This window comes from Salmo trutta, unplaced genomic scaffold (genome assembly GCF_901001165.1).
Source record: "Salmo trutta unplaced genomic scaffold, fSalTru1.1, whole genome shotgun sequence".
NCBI lineage: Eukaryota > Metazoa > Chordata > Actinopteri > Salmoniformes > Salmonidae > Salmo > Salmo trutta.
The window spans coordinates 1-23,977 of NW_021822977.1; the positions used below are offsets into that span (position 1 = coordinate 1).

At 43.7% G+C, this 23,977-nt stretch overlaps 5 non-coding genes across 5 annotated transcripts; all 5 read left to right on the top strand.

Moving 5' to 3' along the window:
* Window positions 1-1,671: 1,671 nt before the first annotated feature.
* On the top strand, window positions 1,672-1,835 carry LOC115187839 (U1 spliceosomal RNA). The gene has a single exon (XR_003876140.1). It is a non-coding gene; the product is annotated as a U1 spliceosomal RNA (small nuclear RNA).
* Window positions 1,836-3,825: 1,990 nt separating this feature from the next.
* Window positions 3,826-3,989, top strand: LOC115187846 (U1 spliceosomal RNA). Its single transcript, XR_003876147.1, has one exon. It is a non-coding gene; the product is annotated as a U1 spliceosomal RNA (small nuclear RNA).
* Window positions 3,990-6,044: 2,055 nt separating this feature from the next.
* Window positions 6,045-6,208, top strand: LOC115187845 (U1 spliceosomal RNA). Its single transcript, XR_003876146.1, has one exon. It is a non-coding gene; the product is annotated as a U1 spliceosomal RNA (small nuclear RNA).
* A 2,059-nt stretch (window positions 6,209-8,267) lies between these two features.
* On the top strand, window positions 8,268-8,431 carry LOC115187844 (U1 spliceosomal RNA). The gene has a single exon (XR_003876145.1). It is a non-coding gene; the product is annotated as a U1 spliceosomal RNA (small nuclear RNA).
* Window positions 8,432-15,752: 7,321 nt separating this feature from the next.
* LOC115187847 (U1 spliceosomal RNA) lies at window positions 15,753-15,916 on the top strand. Its single transcript, XR_003876148.1, has one exon. It is a non-coding gene; the product is annotated as a U1 spliceosomal RNA (small nuclear RNA).
* Window positions 15,917-23,977: the final 8,061 nt, after the last annotated feature.

Genomic DNA, 23,977 nt, shown 5'->3' on the forward strand with positions numbered 1-23,977 from the left:
TTGGGAGTCCCATATCATCTGAAATGGAATCGGTCTATATCACCAAGGCTCATCAACTTTGTATATTGTATCCATTACCATTCCACAGACATTTCCCTGGTCAGCTATTACCATGACAACAGACATTTCCCTGGTCAACCGTTACCACGACAACAGCCATTTCCCTGGTCAACCATTACCATGACAACAGACATTTCCCTGGTCAACCATTACCATGACAACAGACATTTCCCTGGTCAACCATTAACATTCCACAGACATTTCCCTGGTCAACCATTACCATGACAACAGACATTTCCCTGGTCAACTATTCCACAGACATTTTCCTGATCCACTATTTTCCTGATGAAGTCAGTCAAAACAGAGATGTCAGTGGAGTGGGTCTTTCTAAAACCAGACTGTAGTTTGGATAAAAGAGTATTCTTGCGAGTATATTCCTCTATCTGTTCATAAATTACTTTTTCCAGCATCTTAGACCGCTCACAAAAATTGATACAGGTCTGTTTTGCTGCCCTTCTTGTGGATAGGGGTCACTCTAGCATTGGCCATATACCACAAACCCCCAGAAGGGCATTATTGATATTAGAAACTGGTTACCAACTAAATTAGAACAGTAAAAATATTCGTTTTTGTCAATCTGCATTCAGGGCTCAAACCACCCAGTTTATAATTTATAATAGATCACCTGTCTGAAAAGTACTACAAACTATGAGTTGCAGTAGCCTATTCAATTGGCCCAGCGTTGTCCAGGTTTGGCCGGTGTAGGCCTTCATTGTAAATAAGAACTTGTTTCTTGGGATAGGTGGGACAGTAGCGTCCCACCTGGCCACCATCCGGTGAAATTGCAGAGCGCGAAATTCAAATTAAATTACTATAAATATTAAACTTTCATGAAATCACAAGTGCAACACATCAAAATAAAGCTTAACCTTGTTGTTCAAAAAAAAACAGCCTGCAACTCTTTCTAACGACTGTTGACATCTAGTGGAAGTCCTAGGAACTGCAATCGGGCACGATTTCGCCCTTTTATAAAAGTGCCAGCCATTGAAATCAGTGGTAGGAGGATTTCTTTTGGGGGGAGGGGGATGGTTGTCCTCGGCGTTTCGCCTGCCATTTCAGTTCGGTTTACTCACAGACGTTATTTTAACAGTTTTAGAAACTTTAGAGTGTTTTCTATCCATATCTATCAATGCAAATCCTAGCTTCTGGGCCTGAGTAGCATGCAGTTTACTTTGCGCATGCTTTTCATCCGGAAGTCAAAATATCGCCCCCTATCCCTAGTAGCTACTACTGTGTCTTGTTGTTGTTGATGGAAGTAGTAGGCGACTGTTTTCTCCTTTATATCTGGGGTCGTATGTGATGAAACTATTCCTACAATGTCTGGAACTCTACAAAACACCAGAAATAGTTGGTGTCTTTCGGTTGGCTGTGTAAGCACGAATGTGATTTCAGCATTTCTACCGTGTTGCATGATGGGAAAAATAGTCAGACAGCGATATAATATAATAAAACAAAGTGCATCGCTTTTCCACCGCTTTGTCCGCAACTGTATTAGTAAACGTTATTAGACCCTGGTCGATATGATGTGGTATTGTCAGTAGTAGAAGTGGTAACCGTTAGACAAACACCTTTGTCCTGGAATGAGTGCCCCTCTACCAATGTGTACAACTCATACTTACCTGGCAAGGGAGACACCGTGATCAAGAAGGCGGTTCACCCAGGGCGAGGCTCAGCCATTGCACTCCGGCTGTGCTGACCCCTGCGAATTTCCCAAATGTGGAAATCTCGATTGCATAATTTCTGGTAGTGGGGGACTGCGTTCGCGCTCTCCCCTGATCTTGATGTTAAAAATAATGTATAAGCTGGTATTCCGAGTAATAACTCTTTTGACAAAGAGATTTATCATCATTTACATTTTCTTCCTTATCAGATGAATGGTTATAGAATGTAGGATATATTTAAAAGCCAACTAAGGCCTCAGAGATACATTTTGTCTTCTGATAACCACAATGTGTGTGATCTGTTATTGTAGCACTGGTGATTATTTATGCCTGTCATGTCCTGATTATGTCAAGGAAAAGGCCTACTTGTGAATGGATCATTTTGCGCCCTCAGATGTAATCTGGATTGAGGTGTTTTATTCGCTAGATAATTAAGTCATTTATATGACCGTTTGTAATTTAAGACCACAATAAACAGGCTGCCTCACATACGGTCGTGATTGGGAGTCCCATATCATCTGAAATGGAATCGGTCTATATCACCAAGGCTCATCAACTTTGTATATTGTATCCATTACCATTCCACAGACATTTCCCTGGTCAACCGTTACCACGACAACAGCCATTTCCCTGGTCAACCATTACCATGACAACAGACATTTCCCTGGTCAACCATTACCATGACAACAGACATTTCCCTGGTCAACCATTACCATGACAACAGACATTTCCCTGGTCAACTATTCCACAGACATTTTCCTGATCCACTATTTTCCTGATGAAGTCAGTCAAAACAGAGATGTCAGTGGAGTGGGTCTTTCTAAAACCAGACTGTAGTTTGGATAAAAGAGTATTCTTGCGAGTATATTCCTCTATCTGTTCATAAATTACTTTTTCCAGCATCTTAGACCGCTCACTCAAAATTGATACAGGTCTGTTTTGCTGCCCTTCTTGTGGATAGGGGTCACTCTAGCATTGGCCATATACCACAAACCCCCAGAAGGGCATTATTGATATTAGAAACTGGTTACCAACTAAATTATAACAGTAAAAATATTCGTTTTTGTCAATCTGCATTCAGGGCTCAAACCACCCAGTTTATAATTTATAATAGATCACCTGTCTGAAAAGTACTACAAACTATGAGTTGCAGTAGCCTATTCAATTGGCCCAGCGTTGTCCAGGTTTGGCCGGTGTAGGCCTTCATTGTAAATAAGAACTTGTTTCTTTGGGATAGGTGGGACAGTAGCGTCCCACCTGGCCACCATCCGGTGAAATTGCAGAGCGCGAAATTCAAATTAAATTACTATAAATATTAAACTTTCATGAAATCACAAGTGCAACACATCAAAATAAAGCTTAACTTGTTGTTCAAAAAAAACAGCCTGCAACTCTTTCTAACGACTGTTGACATCTAGTGGAAGTCCTAGGAACTGCAATCGGGCACGATTTCGCCCTTTTATAAAAGTGCCAGCCATTGAAATCAGTGGTAGGAGGATTTCTTTTGGGGGGAGGGGGATGGTTTGTCCTCGGCGTTTCGCCTGCCATTTCAGTTCGGTTTTACTCACAGACGTTATTTTAACAGTTTTAGAAACTTTAGAGTGTTTTCTATCCATATCTATCAATGCAAATCCTAGCTTCTGGGCCTGAGTAGCATGCAGTTTACTTTGCGCATGCTTTTCATCCGGAAGTCAAAATATCGCCCCCTATCCCTAGTAGCTACTACTGTGTCTTGTTGTTGTTGATGAAGTAGTAGGCGACTGTTTCTCCTTTATATCTGGGGTCGTATGTGATGAAACTATTCCTACAATGTCTGGAACTCTACAAAACACCAGAAATAGTTGGTGTCTTTCGGTTGGCTGTGTAAGCACGAATGTGATTTCAGCATTTCTACCGTGTTGCATGATGGGAAAAATAGTCAGACAGCGATATAATATAATAAAACAAAGTGCATCGCTTTTCCACCGCTTTGTCCGCAACTGTATTAGTAAACGTTATTAGACCCTGGTCGATATGATGTGGTATTGTCAGTAGTAGAAGTGGTAACCGTTAGACAAACACCTTTGTCCTGGAATGAGTGCCCCTCTACCAATGTGTACAACTCATACTTACCTGGCAAGGGAGACACCGTGATCAAGAAGGCGGTTCACCCAGGGCGAGGCTCAGCCATTGCACTCCGGCTGTGCTGACCCCTGCGAATTTCCCAAATGTGGAAATCTCGATTGCATAATTTCTGGTAGTGGGGGACTGCGTTCGCGCTCTCCCCTGATCTTGATGTTAAAAATAATGTATAAACTGGTATTCCGAGTTATAACTCTTTTGACAAAGAGATTTATCATCATTTACATTTTCTTCCTTTTCAGATGAATGGTTATAGAATGTAGGATATATTTTAAAGCCAACTAAGGCCTCAGAGATACATTTTGTCTTCTGATAACCACAATGTGTGTGATCTGTTATTGTAGCACTGGTGATTATTTATGCCTGTCATGTCCTGATTATGTCAAGGAAAAGGCCTACTTGTGAATGGATCATTTTGCGCCCTCAGATGTAATCTGGATTGAGGTGTTTTATTCGCTAGATAATTAAGTCATTTATATGACCGTTTGTAATTTAAGACCACAATAAACAGGCTGCCTCACATACGGTCGTGATTGGGAGTCCCATATCATCTGAAATGGAATCGGTCTATATCACCAAGGCTCATCAACTTTGTATATTGTATCCATTACCATTCCACAGACATTTCCCTGGTCAGCTATTACCATGACAACAGAAATTTCCCTGGTCAACCGTTACCACGACAACAGCCATTTCCCTGGTCAAACATTACCATGACAACAGACATTTCCCTGGTCAACCATTACCATGACAACAGACATTTCCCTGGTCAACCATTAACATTCCACAGACATTTCCCTGGTCAACCATTACCATGACAACAGACATTTCCCTGGTCAACTATTCCACAGACATTTTCCTGATCCACTTATTTCCTGATGAAGTCAGTCAAAACAGAGATGTCAGTGGAGTGGGTCTTTCTAAAACCAGACTGTAGTTTGGATAAAAGAGTATTCTTGCGAGTATTCCTCTATCTGTTCATAAATTACTTTTTCCAGCATCTTAGACCGCTCACTCAAAATTGATACAGGTCTGTTTTGCTGCCCTTCTTGTGGATAGGGGTCACTCTAGCATTGGCCATATACCACAAACCCCCAGAAGGGCATTATTGATATTAGAAACTGGTTACCAACTAAATTATAACAGTAAAAATATTCGTTTTTGTCAATCTGCATTCAGGGCTCAAACCACCCAGTTTATAATTTATAATAGATCACCTGTCTGAAAAGTACTACAAACTATGAGTTGCAGTAGCCTATTCAATTGGCCCAGCGTTGTCCAGGTTTGGCCGGTGTAGGCCTTCATTGTAAATAAGAACTTGTTTCTTTGGGATAGGTGGGACAGTAGCGTCCCACCTGGCCACCATCCGGTGAAATTGCAGAGCGCGAAATTCAAATTAAATTACTATAAATATTAAACTTTCATGAAATCACAAGTGCAACACATCAAAATAAAGCTTAACTTGTTGTTCAAAAAAAAACAGCCTGCAACTCTTTCTAACGACTGTTGACATCTAGTGGAAGTCCTAGGAACTGCAATCGGGCACGATTTCGCCCTTTTATAAAAGTGCCAGCCATTGAAATCAGTGGTAGGAGGATTTCTTTTGGGGGGAGGGGGATGGTTTGTCCTCGGCGTTTCGCCTGCCATTTCAGTTCTGTTTTACTCACAGACGTTATTTAACAGTTTTAGAAACTTTAGAGTGTTTTCTATCCATATCTATCAATGCAAATCCTAGCTTCTGGGCCTGAGTAGCATGCAGTTTACTTTGCGCATGCTTTTCATCCGGAAGTCAAAATATCGCCCCCTATCCCTAGTAGCTACTACTGTGTCTTGTTGTTGTTGATGAAGTAGTAGGCGACTGTTTCTCCTTTATATCTGGGGTCGTATGTGATGAAACTATTCCTACAATGTCTGGAACTCTACAAAACACCAGAAATAGTTGGTGTCTTTCGGTTGGCTGTGTAAGCACGAATGTGATTTCAGCATTTCTACCGTGTTGCATGATGGGAAAAATAGTCAGACAGCGATATAATATAATAAAACAAAGTGCATCGCTTTTCCACCGCTTTGTCCGCAACTGTATTAGTAAACGTTATTAGACCCTGGTCGATATGATGTGGTATTGTCAGTAGTAGAAGTGGTAACCGTTAGACAAACACCTTTGTCCTGGAATGAGTGCCCCTCTACCAATGTGTACAACTCATACTTACCTGGCAAGGGAGACGCCGTGATCAAGAAGGCGGTTCACACAGGGCGAGGCTCAGCCATTGCACTCCGGCTGTGCTGACCCCTGCGAATTTCCCAAATCTGGAAATCTCGATTGCATAATTTCTGGTAGTGGGGGACTGCGTTCGCGTTCTCCCCTGATCTTGATGTTAAAAATAATGTATAAACTGGTATTCCGAGTTATAACTCTTTTGACAAAGAGATTTATCATCATTTACATTTTCTTCTTTTTCAGATGAATGGTTATAGAATGTAGGATATATTTAAAAGCCAACTAAGGCCTCAGAGATACATTTTGTCTTCTGATAACCACAATGTGTGTGATCTGTTATTGTAGCACTGGTGATTATTTATGCCTGTCATGTCCTGATTATGTCAAGGAAAAGGCCTACTTGTGAATGGATCATTTTGCGCCCTGTGATGTAATCTGGATTGAGGTGTTTTATTCGCTAGATAATTAAGTCATTTATATGACCGTTTGTAATTTAAGACCACAATAAACAGGCTGCCTCACATACGGTCGTGATTGGGAGTCCCATATCATCTGAAATGGAATCGGTCTATATCACCAAGGCTCATCAACTTTGTATATTGTATCCATTACCATTCCACAGACATTTCCCTGGTCAGCTATTACCATGACAACAGACATTTCCCTGGTCAACCGTTACCACGACAACAGCCATTTCCCTGGTCAACCATTACCATGACAACAGACATTTCCCTGGTCAACCATTACCATGACAACAGCCATTTCCCTGGTCAACCATTACCATGACAACAGACATTTCCCTGGTCAACCATTACCATGACAACAGACATTTCCCTGGTCAACTATTCCACAGACATTTTCCTGATCCACTTATTTCCTGATGAAGTCAGTCAAAACAGAGATGTCAGTGGAGTGGGTCTTTCTAAAACCAGACTGTAGTTTGGATAAAATAGTATTCTTGCCAGTATATTCCTCTATCTGTTCATAAATTACTTTTTCCAGCATCTTAGACCGCTCACTCAAAATTGATACAGGTCTGTTTTGCTGCCCTTCTTGTGGATAGGGGTCACTCTAGCATTGGCCATATACCACAAACCCCCAGAAGGGCATTATTGATATTAGAAACTGGTTACCAACTAAATTATAACAGTAAAAATATTCGTTTTTGTCAATCTGCATTCAGGGCTCAAACCACCCAGTTTATAATTTATAATAGATCACCTGTCTGAAAAGTACTACAAACTATGAGTTGCAGTAGCCTATTCAATTGGCCCAGCGTTGTCCAGGTTTGGCCGGTGTAGGCCTTCATTGTAAATAAGAACTTGTTTCTTTGGGATAGGTGGGACAGTAGCGTCCCACCTGGCCACCATCCGGTGAAATTGCAGAGCGCGAAATTCAAATTAAATTACTATAAATATTAAACTTTCATGAAATCACAAGTGCAACACATCAAAATAAAGCTTAACTTGTTGTTCAAAAAAAAACAGCCTGCAACTCTTTCTAACGACTGTTGACATCTAGTGGAAGTCCTAGGAACTGCAATCGGGCACGATTTCGCCCTTTTATAAAAGTGCCAGCCATTGAAATCAGTGGTAGGAGGATTTCTTTTGGGGGGAGGGGGATGGTTTGTCCTCGGCGTTTCGCCTGCCATTTCAGTTCTGTTTTACTCACAGACGTTATTTTAACAGTTTTAGAAACTTTAGAGTGTTTTCTATCCATATCTATCAATGCAAATCCTAGCTTCTGGGCCTGAGTAGCATGCAGTTTACTTTGCGCATGCTTTTCATCCGGAAGTCAAAATATCGCCCCCTATCCCTAGTAGCTACTACTGTGTCTTGTTGTTGTTGATGAAGTAGTAGGCGACTGTTTCTCCTTTATATCTGGGGTCGTATGTGATGAAACTATTCCTACAATGTCTGGAACTCTACAAAACACCAGAAATAGTTGGTGTCTTTCGGTTGGCTGTGTAAGCACGAATGTGATTTCAGCATTTCTACCGTGTTGCATGATGGGAAAAATAGTCAGACAGCGATATAATATAATAAAACAAAGTGCATCGCTTTTCCACCGCTTTGTCCGCAACTGTATTAGTAAACGTTATTAGACCCTGGTCGATATGATGTGGTATTGTCAGTAGTAGAAGTGGTAACCGTTAGACAAACACCTTTGTCCTGGAATGAGTGCCCCTCTACCAATGTGTACAACTCATACTTACCTGGCAAGGGAGACACCGTGATCAAGAAGGCAGTTCACCCAGGGCGAGGCTCAGCCATTGCACTCCGGCTGTGCTGACCCCTGCGAATTTCGTAAATGTGGAAATCTCGATTGCATAATTTCTGGTAGTGGGGGACTGCGTTCGCGCTCTCCCCTGATCTTGATGTTAAAGATAATGTATAAACTGGTATTCCGAGTTATAACTCTTTTGACAAAGAGATTTATCATCATTTACATTTTCTTCTTTTTCAGATGAATGGTTATAGAATGTAGGATATATTTAAAAGCCAACTAAGGCCTCAGAGATACATTTTGTCTTCTGATAACCACAATGTGTGTGATCTGTTATTGTAGCACTGGTGATTATTTATGCCTGTCATGTCCTGATTATGTCAAGGAAAAGGCCTACTTGTGAATGGATCATTTTGCGCCCTGTGATGTAATCTGGATTGAGGTGTTTTATTCGCTAGATAATTAAGTCCTTTATATGACCGTTTGTAATTTAAGACCACAATAAACAGGCTGCCTCACATACGGTCGTGATTGGGAGTCCCATATCATCTGAAATGGAATGGGTCTATATCACCAAGGCTCATCAACTTTGTATATTGTATCCATTACCATTCCACAGACATTTCCCTGGTCAGCTATTACCATGACAACAGACATTTCCCTGGTCAACCGTTACCACGACAACAGCCATTTCAATGGTCAACCATTACCATGACAACAGACATTTCCCTGGTCAACCATTACCATGACAACAGACATTTGCCTGGTCAACCATTAACATTCCACAGACATTTCCCTGGTCAACCATTACCATGACAACAGACATTTCCCTGGTCAACTATTCCACAGACATTTTCCTGATCCACTTATTTCCTGATGAAGTCAGTCAAAACAGAGATGTCAGTGGAGGGGGTCTTTCTAAAACCAGACTGTAGTTTGGATAAAAGAGTATTCTTGCCAGTATATTCCTCTATCTGTTCATAAATTACTTTTTCCAGCATCTTAGACCGCTCACTCAAAATTGATACTGGTCTGTTTTGCTGCCCTTCTTGTGGATAGGGGTCACTCTAGCATTGGCCATATACCACAAACCCCCAGAAGGGCATTATTGATATTAGAAACTGGTTGCCAACTAAATTATAACAGTAAAAATATTCATTTTTGTCAATCTGCATTCAGGGCTCAAACCACCCAGTTTATAATTTATAATAGATCACCTGTCTGAAAAGTACTACAAACTATGAGTTGCAGTAGCCCAGCGTTGTCCAGGTTTGGCCGGTGTAGGCCTTCATTGTAAATAAGAATTTGTTTCTTTGGGATAGGTGGGACAGTAGCGTCCCACCTGGCCACCATCCGGTGAAATTGCAGAGCGCGAAATTCAAATTAAATTACTATAAATATGAAACTTTCATGAAATCACAAGTGCAACACATCAAAATAAAGCTTAACTTGTTGTTCAAAAAAAAACAGCCTGCAACTCTTTCTAACGACTGTTGACATCTAGTGGAAGTCCTAGGAACTGCAATCGGGCACGATTTCGCCCTTTTATAAAAGTGCCAGCCATTGAAATCAGTGGTAGGAGGATTTCTTTTGGGGGGAGGGGGATGGTTTGTCCTCAGCGTTTCGCCTGCCATTTCAGTTCTGTTTTACTCACAGACGTTATTTTAACAGTTTTAGAAACTTTAGAGTGTTTTCTATCCATATCTATCAATGCATATCCTAGCTTCTGGGCCTGAGTAGCAGGCAGTTTACTTTGCGCATGCTTTTCATCCGGAAGTCAAAATATCGCCCCCTATCCCTAGTAGCTACTAATCAAATCAAATCAAATGTATTTATATTGCCCTTCTTACATCAGCTGATATCTCAAAGTGCTGTACAGAAACCCAGCTTAAAACCCCAAACAGCAAGCAATGCAGGTGTAGAAGCACGGTGGCTAGGAAAAACTCCCTAGAAAGGCCAAAACCTAGGAAGAAACCTAGAGAGGAATCAGGCTATGAGGGGTGGCCAGTCCTCTTCTGGCTGTGCCGGGTGGAGATTATAACAGCACATGGCCTAGATGTTCAAATGTTCATAAATGACCAGCATTGTCAAATAATAATAATCATAGTAGTTGTCGAGGGTGCAACAAGTCAGTAACACAAGAGTAAGTGTCAGTTGGCTTTTTCATAGCTGATCTTTGAGAGTATCTCTACCGCTCCTGCTGTCTCTAGAGAGTTGAAAACAGCAGATCTGGGACAGGTAGCACGTCCGGTGAATAGGTCAGGGTTCCAGCAGGTCTGGGACAACAGGTCTCGGACAGGTAGCACGTCCGGTGAACAGGTCAGGGTTCCATATCTGCAGGCAGAACAGTTGGAACTGGAGCAGCAGCACGGCCAGGTGAACTGGGGACAGCAAGGAGTCATCAAGCCAGGTAGTCCTGAGGCATGGTCCTAGCGCTCAGGTCCTCCGAGAGAGAGAAAGAAAGAAAGAGAAAGAGAGAATTAGAGAGAGCATATTTAAATTCACACAGGACACCGGAAAAGACAAGAGAAATACACCAGATGTGACAGACTGACCCTAGCCCCCCGACACATAAACTACTGCAGCATAAATATTGGAGGCTGAGACAGGAGGGGTCAGGAGACACTGTGGCCCCATCCGATGAAACCCCCGGACAGGGCCAAACAGCACAGCCTCCACACCACTGGAGGGATATCTCCAACCACCAACATACCATCCCGAGACAAGGCCGAGTATAGCCCACAAAGATCTCCGCCACGGCACAGCCCAAGGGGGGGCGCCAACCCAGACAGGAAGACCACGTCAGTGACTCAACCCACTCAAGTGACACACCCCTCCCAGGGACGGCATGGAAGAACACCAGTAAGCCAGTGACTCAGCCCCCGTAATAGGGGTAGAGGCAGAGAATCCCAGTGGAAAGAGGGGAAACCGGCCAGGCAGAGACAGCAAGGGCGGTTCGTTGCTCCAGCCTTTCCGTTAACCTTCACACCCCTGGGCCAGACTACACTTAATCATAGGACCTACTGAAGAGATGTGTCTTCAGTAAAGACTTAAAGGTTGAGACTGAGTCTGCGTCTCTCACATGGGTAGGCAGACTATTCCATAAAAATGGAGCTCTATAGGAGAAAGTCCTGCCTCCAGCTGTTTGCTTAGGAATTCTAGGGACAATTAGGAGGCCCACGTCTTGTGACCGTAGCGTACGTGTAGGTACGTACGGCAGGACCAAATCGGAAAGATAGGTAGGAGCAAGCCCATGTAATGCTTTGTAGGTTAGCAGTAAAACCTTGAAATCAGCCCTTGCCTTAACAGGAAGCCAGTGTAGGGAGGCTAGCACTGGAGTAATATGATCACATTTTTTGGTTCTAGTCAGGATTCTAGCAGCCGTATTTAGCACTAACTGAAGTTTATTTAGTGCTTTATCTGGGTAGCCGGAAAGTAGAGCATTGCAGTAGTCCAACCTAGAAGTAACAAAGGCATGGATACATTTTTCTGCGTCATTTTTGGACAGAAAGTTTCTGATTTTTGCAATGTTACGTAGATGGAAAAAAGCTGTCCTTGAAACAGTCTTGATATGTTCTTCAAAAGAGAGATCAGGGTCCAGAGTAACGCCGAGGTCCTTCACAGTTTTATATGAGACGACTGTACAACCATCCAGATTAATTGTCAGATTCAACAGAAGATCTCTTTGTTTCTTGGGACCTAGAACAAGCATCTCTGTTTTGTCCAAGTTTAAGAGTAGAAAGTTTGCAGCCATCCACTTCCTTATGTCTGAGACACAGGCTTCTAGCGAGGGCAATTTTGGGGCTTCACCATGTTTCATTGAAATGTACAGCTGTGTGTCATCCGCATAGCAGTGAAATGTAACATTATGTTTTCGAATGACATCCCCAAGAGGTAAAATATATAGTGAAAACAATAGTGGTCCTAAAACGGAACCTTGAGGAACACCGAAATGTACAGTTGATTTGTCAGAGGACAAACCATTCACAGAGACAAACTGATATCTTTCCAACAGATAAGATCTAAACCATGCCAGAACTTGTCCATGTAGACCAATTTGGGTTTCCAATCTCTCCAAAAGAATGTGGTGAACGATGGTATCAAAAGCAGCACTAAGATCTAGGAGCACGAGGACAGACGCAGAACCTCGGTCTGACGTCATTAAAAGGTCATTTACCACCAGTGCAGTCTCATTGCTATGATGGGGTCTAAAACCAGACTGAAGCGTTTCGTGTACATTGTTTGTCTTCAGGAAGGCAGTGAGTTGCTGCGCAACAGCTTTTTCTACAATTTTTGAGAGGAATGGAAGATTCGATATCCTCTCTAGGGCAGGTGGCACCAAATCGTCCCACCTACGTAACAGCCAGTTGAATCCTGTGGCGCGATTTTCAAATACCTTAAAAATGCTATTACTTCAATTTCTCAAACATATGACTATTTTACAGCTATTTAAAGACAAGACTCTCGTTAATCTAACCACACTGTCCGATTTCAAAAAGGCTTTACAACGAAAGCAAAACATTAGATTATGTCAGCAGAGTACCCAGCCAGAAATAATCAGACACCCATTTTTCAAGCTAGCATATAATGTCACAAAAACCCAGAAGACAGCTAAATGCAGCACTAACCTTTGATGATCTTCATCAGATGACACACCTAGGACATTATGTTATACAATACATTCATGTTTTGTTCAATCAAGTTCATATTTATATCAAAAAACAGTTTTTTACATTAGCATGTGACGTTCAAAACTAGCATACCCCCCGCAAACTTCCGATGAATTTACTAACAATTTACTAAATTACTCACGATAAACGTTCACAAAAAGCATAACAATTATTTTAAGAATTATAGATACAGAACTCCTCTATGCACTCGATATGTCCGATTTTAAAATAGCTTTTCGGTGAAAGCACATTTTGCAATATTCTAAGTAGATAGCCCGGCATCACAGGGCTAGCTATTTAGACACCCACCAAGTTTAGCCTTCACCAAACTCCGGTTTACTATTAGAAAAGTTTGATTACCTTTCCTGTTCTTCGTCAGAATGCACTCCCAGGACTTCTACTTCAATAACAAATGTAGGTTTGGTCCAAAATAATCCATAGTTATGTTCCAACAGCGACGTTTTGTTCGTGCGTTCAAGACACTATCCCAATGGTAAATAACGGTCACGCTCACGGCGCATTTCGTGACAAAATATTTCTAAATATTTCATTACCGCTGTTTAAAATCAATTTTTATGCCATTTTTCTCGTAAAAAAGCGATAATATTCCGACCGGGAATCTGCAATTAGGTAAACAGCCGAAAGAAAATACAGCACGGGGTCGAATCGGGCACGCGCCTAATTCCTTTGTCCTCTTATCGGCCACTTGGCAAAGGCGATTATGTGTTTCAGCCTGAGGCTGCCTCGTCATCGTTCAACTTTTTCCCGGGCTCTGAGAGCCTATGGAAACCGTAGGAAGTGTCACGTTACAGCTAAGATCCCCACTCTTCAATAAACAGAGACAAGAAGAACGACTCCTTGTCAGACAGGTCACTTCCTGCATGAAACCTTCTCAGGTTTTTGCCTGCCATATGAGTTCTGTTATACTCACAGACACCATTCAAAGAGTTTTAGAAACTTTAGGGTGTTTTCTATCCAAAGCCAATAATTATATGCATATTCTAGTTACTGGGCAGGAGTAGTAACCAGATTAAATCGGGTACGTTTTTTATCTGGCCGTGTAAATACTGCCCCCTAGCCCTAACAGGATATAGGCCGATAGTTTTTTATAATTTCTGGGTCAAGATTTGGCTTTTTCAAGAGAGGCTTTATTACTGCCGCTTTTAGTGAGTTTGGTACACATCCGGTGGATAGAGAGACGTTTATTATGTTCAACATAGGAAGGCCAAGCACAGAATGCAGCTCTTTCAGTAGTTTAGTTGGAATAGGGTCCAGTATGCAGCTTAAAGGTTTAGAGGCCATGATTATTTTCATCATTGTGTCAAGAGATATAGTACTAAAACACTTTAGTGTCTCCCTTGATCCTAGGTCCTGGCACGGTTGTGCAGACTCAGGACATCGGAGCTTTGGAGGAATACGCAGATTTAAAGAGGAGTCCGTAATTTGCTTTCTAATGATCATGATCTTTTCCTCAAAGAAGTTCATGAATTCATCACTGCTGAAGTGAAAGCCATCCTCTCTTGGGGAATGCTGCTTTTTAGTTAACTTTGCGACAGTATCAAAAATAAATTTCGGATTGTTCTTATTTTCCTCAATTAAGTTGGAAAAATAGGATGATCGAGCAGCAGTGAGGGCTCTTCGATACTGCACGGTACTGTCTTTCCAAGCTAGTCGGAAGACTTCCAGTTTAGTGTGGCGCCATTTCCGTTCCAATTTTCTGGAAGCTTGCTTCAGAGCTCGTGTATTTTCTGTATACCAGGGAGCTAGTTTCTTATGACAAATGTTTTTAGTTTTTAGGGGTGCAACTGCATCTAGGGTATTGCGCAAGGTTAAATTGAGTTCCTCGGTTAGGTGGTTAACTGATTTTTGTCCTCTGACGTCCTTGGGTAGGCAGAGGGAGTCTGGAAGGGCATCAAGGAATATTTGGGTTGTCTGAGAATTTATAGCACGACCTTTAATGCTTCTTGGTTGGGGTCTGAGCAGATTATTTGTTGCGATTGCGAACGTAATAAAATGGTGGTCCGATAGTCCAGGATTATGAGGAAAAACATTAAGATCCACAACATTTATCCCATGGGACAAAACTAGGTCCAGAGTATGACTGTGGCAGTGAGTAGGTCCAGAGACATGTTGGACAAAACCCACTGAGTCGAGGATGGCTCCAAAGCCTTTTGGAGTGCGTCTGTGGACTTTTCCATGTGAATATTAAAGTCACCAAAAATTTGAATATTATCTGCGATGACTACAAGGTTCGATAGGAATTCAGGGAACTAAGTGAGGAACGCTGCATACGGCCCACTACTGTGTCTTGTTGATGAAGTAGTAGGCGACTGTTTCTCCTTTATATCTGGGGTCGTATGCCACCCTGTGGTCGATGGTGGAATCATATTTTACTGAGGAATCAGAAAACAAGCGTTATGAAACTATTCCTGCAATCTCTGGAACGCTACAAAACACCAGAAATAGTTAGTGTCTTTCGGTTGGCTGTGGGAGCACGAATGTGATTTCAGCATTTTGGTACATCGCCTACTTGTGTGTAATCAGACGGACATTTAGACAAACAGTTCAATGTGTGTAGAATGTCTACCGTGTTGCATGATGGGAAAATAGTCAGACAGCGATGTAATATAATAAAACAAAGTGCATCGCTTTTCCACCGCTTTGTCCGCAACTGTATTAGTAAACGTTATTAGACTCTGGTCGATATGATGTGGTATTGTCAGTAGTAGAAGTGGTAACCGTTAGACAAACACCTTTGTCCTGGAATGAGTTCCCCTCTACCAACATGTACAACTCATACTTACCTGGCAAGGGAGACACCGTGATCAAGAAGGCGGTTCACCCAGGGCGAGGCTCAGCCATTGCACTCCGGCTGTGCTGACCCCTGCGAATTTCCCAAATGTGGAAATCTCGATTGCATAATTTCTGGTAGTGGGGGACTGCGTTCGCGCTCTCCCCTGATTTATTTGTAAAAAACAATTACGTCTCATCTGATTGTCACTCAGAGTTCTGATGAGACTCCTGTTCATAAGGCCGTTTATCAGCATTTTACTGTTCTTCTTTTTCAAATAAATGGTTTCACAATTCAGGATCTAAATAAAAACTCATTTTTATTTAGTCCTATTGGTGTGTAATCCCAGTCCTAGTGGTGAGTAGTCCCAGTCCTAGTGGTTTGTAGTCATAGTCCTAGTGGTGTGTAATCCCAGTCCTAGTGGTGAGTAGTCCCAGTCCTAGTGGTTTGTAGTCATAGTCCTAGTGGTGTGTAATCCCAGTCCTAGTGGTGAGTAGTCCCAGTCCTAGTGGTTTGTAGTCATAGTCCTAGTGGTGTGTAATCCCAGTCCTAGTGTTTTGTAGTCATAGTCCTAGTGGTGTGTAATCCCAGTCCTAGTGGTGTGTAATCCCAGTCCTAGTGGTGTGTAATCCCAGTCCTAGTGGTGTGTAATCCCAGTCCTAGTGGTGTGTAATCCCAGTCCTAGTGGTGAGTAGTCCCAGTCCTAGTGGTTTGTAGTCATAGTCCTAGTGGTGTGTAATCCCAGTCCTAGTGGTGAGTAGTCCCAGTCCTAGTGGTTTGTAGTCATAGTCCTAGTGGTGTGTAATCCCAGTCCTAGTGGTTTGTAGTCATAGTCCTAGTGGTGTGTAATCCCAGTCCTAGTGGTGTGTAATCCCAGTCCTAGTGGTGTGTAATCCCAGTCCTAGTGGTGTGTAATCCCAGTCCTAGTGGTGTGTAATCCCAGTCCTAGTGGTGAGTAGTCCCAGTCCTAGTGGTTTGTAGTCATAGTCCTAGTGGTGTGTAATCCCAGTCCTAGTGGTTTGTAGTCCTAGTCCTAGTGGTGTGTAATCCCAGTCCTAGTGGTTTGTAGTCCCAGTCCTAGTGGTGTGTAATCCCAGTCCTAATGGTGTGTAGTGCCAGTCCTAGTGGTGTGTAATCCCAGTCCTAGTGGTGTGTAGTCCCAGTCCTAGTGGTTTGTAGTCATAGTCCTAGTGGTGTGTAATCCCAGTCCTAGTGGTGTGTAGTCCTAGTGGTGTGTAATCCCCGTCCTAGTGGTGTGTAGTCCTAGTGGTGTGTAATCCCCGTCCTAGTGGTGTGTAGTCCTAGTGGACAAGTCTTCCGTTCAACCTACTAATGAACTGACATCTCCTCCACCACTCAACCACTTATCGGTTTCCGGGTAACGGAGAAGAGAGGACGGAGGAGAGAGGGTGGAGGACTGACTTTTTCTCAAATGAGAAAAAAACCATAGAATTTATAGAAGTGCAGCCAGTTTCACAACGGTGAGCCATGAAGAGGTAGATCTGTATCAAGTCAAAATGATTTTATAAAAAAAAACAAGTTTCCACAGTTTAATCAACATGATACAGAACATTACTGAAATATGAGAGAAGATTGAAGTTTTAATTTAGCCTGAACATGACAGGGCTTATTATAGCAATGTAACGATAGAGATATGACACCGTATATTTATATTGTGTAATGTTACACTATAGGTCATATGAAATAAACCTGTATTGCTTCACAACGTGGCGTAGACCTATAGGCCAGGTCTATGTAGCGGACATGAATCAATCTCATGGTCTGGTTATGAGGTAACCCTGCCCAAATAAGGACATTTCCTCTTGGTCTCATTGGTCAAGACGTTGGTTTTCTCCCGTGGGAGATTGGGGGTTCACGACTACGTCCGTGACACCTATAAAGGCCTATCTCACCCCAACCAATATGTACCAACGATCTTTAATCAGTTTTCAACATCTACTTTCATCTCATGCTATCTTATCTTATCACCAAGGAAGAAAATGCATTGATCACCATTCACTCCCAGGTACAAAAATAGTCTGTCACGCCTGCCTGCCGCTCCCCCTCTCTGACGCTTGAGGGCGACAGGCTGCCCATCATTACTCACACCTGTCACCATCGTTATGCGCATCAGTGCTCATTAGACTCACCTGGACTCCTTCACTTTGTTGATTGCCCCCTCTATATCTGTCTGTTCCTCAGTTTGTTCCCCGTGTCAGCGTTGTGGTCGTTTCGTTTTTCCCCTGTCCAGGCACTGTCCGTTGTTTATTAAATGTTCACTCCCTGTACTTGCGTCTCGTCTGTCCTCACAACAGATGGAGAGACGATATGAGCGTGTCCTAATAATCCCTCTTCGTCATGAAGTGTGCACTCGTTCACTACTCCCTATTGATTCATGGGCTAGACAGAGTTCACATGTAGACCTACAGTACTAGTCATTTCCTTTGAAATCCAATAAGGGAAGTGCTCAAGTGCACACTTCGAAGGAGAAAGGAGAGATTATTGGGACACAGACCACGACTAGCTTGGAATGCAAATAATATTGTCAAGTGATACAGTGGTGAAACAGAGCACATCAGTGGGACTCCATATTGTCTGGAACAACAACAGCAGAATAGCAGAAGAGGGTGACGTGGATGATATTGTCTGGAACAACAACAGCAGAATAGCAGTGAAATGTGTGAGAGGATTTGATACTGTATCCAGGAAACAAGGTGTAGTAACATCAGACGTCCAGCAGGTGGTGTGAGTGAGCCAGTAAACCATCCCATTCAGTCAGTCCCTCACAGTACCTTCAAGTTAGTTCTGAATGACAAACACTCGTACCTGATCGATCTACACAACACATTTCTATACCTGAACACTTAACGTTTTTATTTTAACGTTGCACCCACCTGAACAGATCACATGCAGATGTATTTCACCCGCTAGTTACAGACAGAGCATCAGCTTTCATTTCCAATCTCTAACCTTAACCATTAGACCAGGGGTGTCAAACTAATTTTGCCCCGAGAGGCGCCATCGGTCTTCAATGAGGTCTTCACTCAAAATTGGTTATATTTCCTTGCCGTCAAAATTTGCACTAAATAGTCCTCCATTCATAGTTTTTGGAATGTGCATTGCTCCCTGACTCTCTGTCTAGTGATTATTAGCAATCTGGAATGTGATGAATATAGGTCCATTATTCTTTCTACACAGCACCACCAGGTAGTGACTGAGGAGACTAGCACCACCAGGTAGTGACTGAGGAGACTAGCACCACCAGGTAGTGACTGAGGAGACTAACACCACCAGGTAGTGACTGAGGAGACTAACACCACCTGGTAGTGACTGAGGAGACTAACACCACCAGGGAGTGACTGAGGAGACTAACACCACCAGGGAGTGACTGAGGAGACTAACACCACCTGGTAGTGACTGAGGAGACTAACACCACCAGGGAGTGACTGAGGAGACTTACACCACCAGGTAGTGACTGAGGAGACTAACACCACCTGGTAGTGACTGAGGAGACTAACACCACCAGGAAGTGACTGAGGAGACTAACACCACCAGGGAGTGACTGAGGAGACTAACACCACCTGGTAGTGACTGAGGAGACTTACACCACCAGGTAGTGACTGAGGAGACTAGCACCACCAGGTAGTGACTGAGGAGACTAACACCACCAGGTAGTGACTGAGGAGTCTGTAATATAGAGACTAGCACCACCAGGTAGTGACTGAGGAGGAGTCTGTAATATAGAGACTAGCACCACCAGGTAGTGACTGGGAGGAGTCTGTAATATAGAAACTAGCACCACCAGATAGTGACGGTGAGGAGTCTGTAATATAGAGACTAGCACCACCAGGTAGTGACTGGGAGGAGACTGTAATATAGAGACTAGCACCACCAGGTAGTGACTGAGGAGACTGTAATATAGAGACTAACACCACCAGGTAGTGACTGGGAGGAGACTGTAATATAGAGACTAGCACCACCAGGTAGTGACGGTGAGGAGTCTGTAATATAGAGACTAGCACCACCAGATAGTGACTGGGAGGAGTCTGTAATATAGAGACTAGCACCACCAGGTAGTGACTGAGGAGACTAACACCACCAGGTAGTGACTGGGAGGAGTCTAATATAGAGACTAGCACCACCAGGTAGTGACTGAGGAGACTGTAATATAGAGACTAGCACCAAATCAAAATCAAATCAAATTTATTTATATAGCCCTTCGTACATCAGCTGAAATCTCAAAGTGCTGTACAGAAACCCAGCCTAAAACCCCAAACGGCAAGCAATGCATGTGAAAGAAGCACGGTGGCTGGGAAAAACTCCCTAGGAAAAACTCCTGAGAAAGGCCAAAAACCTAGGAAGAAACCTAGAGAGGAACCAGGCTATGAGGGGTGGCCAGTCCTCTTCTGGCTGTGCCGGGTGGATATTATAACAGAACATGGTCAAGATGTTAAAATGTTCGTAAATGACCAGCATGGTCAAATAATAATAATCATAGTAGTTGTCGAGGGTGCAACAAGCACGTCCGGTGAACAGGTCAGGGTTCCGTAGCCGCAGGCAGAACAGTTGAAACTGGAGCAGCAGCATGGCCAGGTGGACTGGGGACAGCAAGGAGTCATCATGCCAGGTAGTCCTGAGGCATGGTCCTAGGGCTCAGGTCCTCCGAGAGAAAGAAAGAAAGAGAGAAAGAGAGAATTAGAGAGAGCATATTTACATTCACACAGGACACCGGATAAGACAAGAGAATACTCCAGATGTAACAGACTGACCCTAGCCCCCCGACACATAAACTACTGCAGCATAAATACTGGAGGCTGACACAGGAGGGATCAGAAGACACTGTGGCCCCATCCGATGATACCCCCGGACAGGGCCAAACAGGCAGGATATAACCCCACCCACTATGCCAAAGCACACCACCAGGTAATGACTGGGAGGAGTCTGTAATATAGAGACTAGCACCACCAGATAGTGACGGTGAGGAGTCTGTAATATAGAGACTAGCACCACCAGGTAGTGACTGAGGAGACTAGCACCACCAGGTTGTGACTGAGGAGTCTGTAATATAGAGACTAGCACCACCAGGTAGTGACTGAGGAGTCTGTAATATAGAGACTAGCACCACCAGGTAGTGACTGGGAGGAGTCTGTAATATAGAGACTAGCACCACCAGGTAGTGACTGGGAGGAGTCTGTAATATAGAGACTAACACCACCAGGTAGTGACTGGGAGGAGACTGTAATATAGAGACTAACACCACCAGGTAGTGACTGAGGAGTCTGTAATATAGAGACTAGCACCACCAGGTAGTGACTGGGAGGAGTCTGTAATATAGAGACTAGCACCACCAGGTAGTGACTGAGGAGTCTGTAATATAGAGACTAGCACCACCAGGTAGTGACTGGGAGGAGTCTGTAATATAGAGACTAGCACCACCAGGTAGTGACTGGGAGGAGTCTGTAATATAGAGACTAGTACCACCAGGTAGTGACTGGGAGGAGTCTGTAATATAGAGACTAGCACCACCAGGTAGTGACTGAGGAGACTAACACCACCAGGTAGTGACTGAGGAGCCTAACACCACCAGGTAGTGACTGGGAGGAGTCTGTAATATAGAGACTAGCACCACCAGGTAGTGACTGGGAGGAGTCTGTAATATAGAGACTAGCACCACCAGGTAGTGACTGGGAGGAGTCTGTAATATAGAGACTAGCACCACCAGGTAGTGACTGAGGAGACTGTAATATAAAGACTAGCACCACCAGGGAGTGACTGGGAGGAGTCTGTAATATAGAGACTAGCACCACCAGGTAGTGACTGAGGAGTCTGTAATATAGAGACTAGCACCACCAGGTAGTGACTGAGGAGACTAACACCACCAGGTAGTGACTGAGGAGACTAACACCACCAGGTAGTGACTGAGGAGACTAGCACCACCAGGTAGTGACTGGGAGTAGTCTGTAATATAGAGACTAGCACCACCAGATAGTGACTGAGGAGACTAGCACCACCAGGTAGAGACTTGGAGGAGTCTGTAATATAGAGACTAGCACCACCAGGTAGTGACTGAGGAGTCTGTAATATAGAGACTAGCACCACCAGGTAGTGACTGGGAGGAGTCTGTAATATAGAGACTAACACCACCAGGTAGTGACTGGGAGGAGACTGTAATATAGAGACTAACACCTCCAGGTAATGACTGGGAGGAGTCTGTAATATAGAGACTAGCACCACCAGGTAGTGACGGTGAGGAGTCTGTAATATAGAGACTAGCACCACCAGGTAGTGACTGGGAGGAGTCTGTAATATAGAGACTAGCACCACCAGGTAGTGACTGAGGAGTCTGTAATATAGAGACTAGCACCACCAGGTAGTGACTGGGAGGAGTCTGTAATATAGAGACTATCAGCACCAGGTAGTGACTGAGGAGACTGTAATATAGAGACTATCACCACCAGGTAGTGACTGAGGAGACTGTAATATAGAGACTATCACCACCAGGTAGTGACTGAGGAGACTGTAATATAGAGACTATCACCACCAGGTAGTGACTGAGGAGACTGTAATATAGAGACTAGCACCACCAGGTAGTGACTGGGAGGAGTCTGTAATATAGAGACTAACACCACCAGGTAGTGACTGGGAGGAGTCTGTAATATAGAGACTAGCACCACCAGGTAGTGACTGAGGAGACTAACACCACCAGGTAGTGACTGAGGAGACTAACACCACCAGGTAGTGGCTGGGAGGAGTCTGTAATATAGAGACTAGCACCACCAGATAGTGACTGGGAGGAGTCTGTAATATAGAGACTAGCACCACCAGGTAGTGACTGAGGAGTCTGTAATATAGAGACTAGCACCACCAGGTAGTGACTGAGGAGTCTGTAATATAGAGACTAGCACCACCAGGTAGTGACTGGGAGGAGTCTGTAATATAGAGACTAGCACCACCAGGTAGTGACTGGGAAGAGTCTGTAATATAGAGACTAGCACCACCAGGTAGTGACTGAGGAGTCTGTAATATAGAGACTAGCACCACCAGGTAGTGACTGAGGAGTCTGTAATATAGAGACTAGCACCACCAGGTAGTGACTGAGGAGTCTGTAATATAGAGACTAGCACCACCAGGTAGTGACTGGGAGGAGTCTGTAATATATAGACTAGCACCACCAGGTAGTGGCTGGGAGGAGTCTGTAATATAGAGACTAGCACCACCAGGTAGTGACTGAGGAGACTAACACCACCAGGTAGTGACTGAGGAGCCTAACACCACCAGGTAGTGACTGGGAGGAGTCTGTAATATAGAGACTAGCACCACCAGGTAGTGACTGGGAGGAGTCTGTAATATAGAGACTAGCACCACCAGGTAGTGACTGGGAGGAGTCTGTAATATAGAGACTAGCACCACCAGGTAGTGACTGAGGAGACTGTAATATAAAGACTAGCACCACCAGGGAGTGACCGGGAGGAGTCTGTAATATAGAGACTAGCACCACCAGGTAGTGACTGAGGAGTCTGTAATATAGAGACTAGCACCACCAGGTAGTGACTGAGGAGACTAACACCACCAGGTAGTGACTGAGGAGACTAACACCACCAGGTAATTACTGGGAGTAGTCTGTAATATAGAGACTAGCACCACCAGATAGTGACTGAGGAGACTAGCACCACCAGGTAGTGACTGGGAGGAGTCTGTAATATAGAGACTAGCACCACCAGGTAGTGACTGAGGAGTCTGTAATATAGAGACTAGCACCACCAGGTAGTGACTGGGAGGAGTCTGTAATATAGAGACTAGCACCACCAGGTAGTGACTGGGAGGAGTCTGTAATATAGAGACTAGCACCACCAGGTAGTGACTGGGAGGAGACTGTAATATAGAGACTAACACCTCCAGGTAATGACTGGGAGGAGTCTGTAATATAGAGACTAGCACCACCAGGTAGTGACGGTGAGGAGTCTGTAATATAGAGACTAGCACCACCAGGTAGTGACTGGGAGGAGTCTGTAATATAGAGACTAGCACCACCAGGTAGTGACTGAGGAGTCTGTAATATAGAGACTAGCACCACCAGGTAGTGACTGGGAGGAGTCTGTAATATAGAGACTAGCACCACCAGGTAGTGACTGAGGAGACTGTAATATAGAGACTAGCACCACCAGGTAGTGACTGGGAGGAGTCTGTAATATAGAGACTAGCACCACCAGGTAGTGACTGAGGAGTCTGT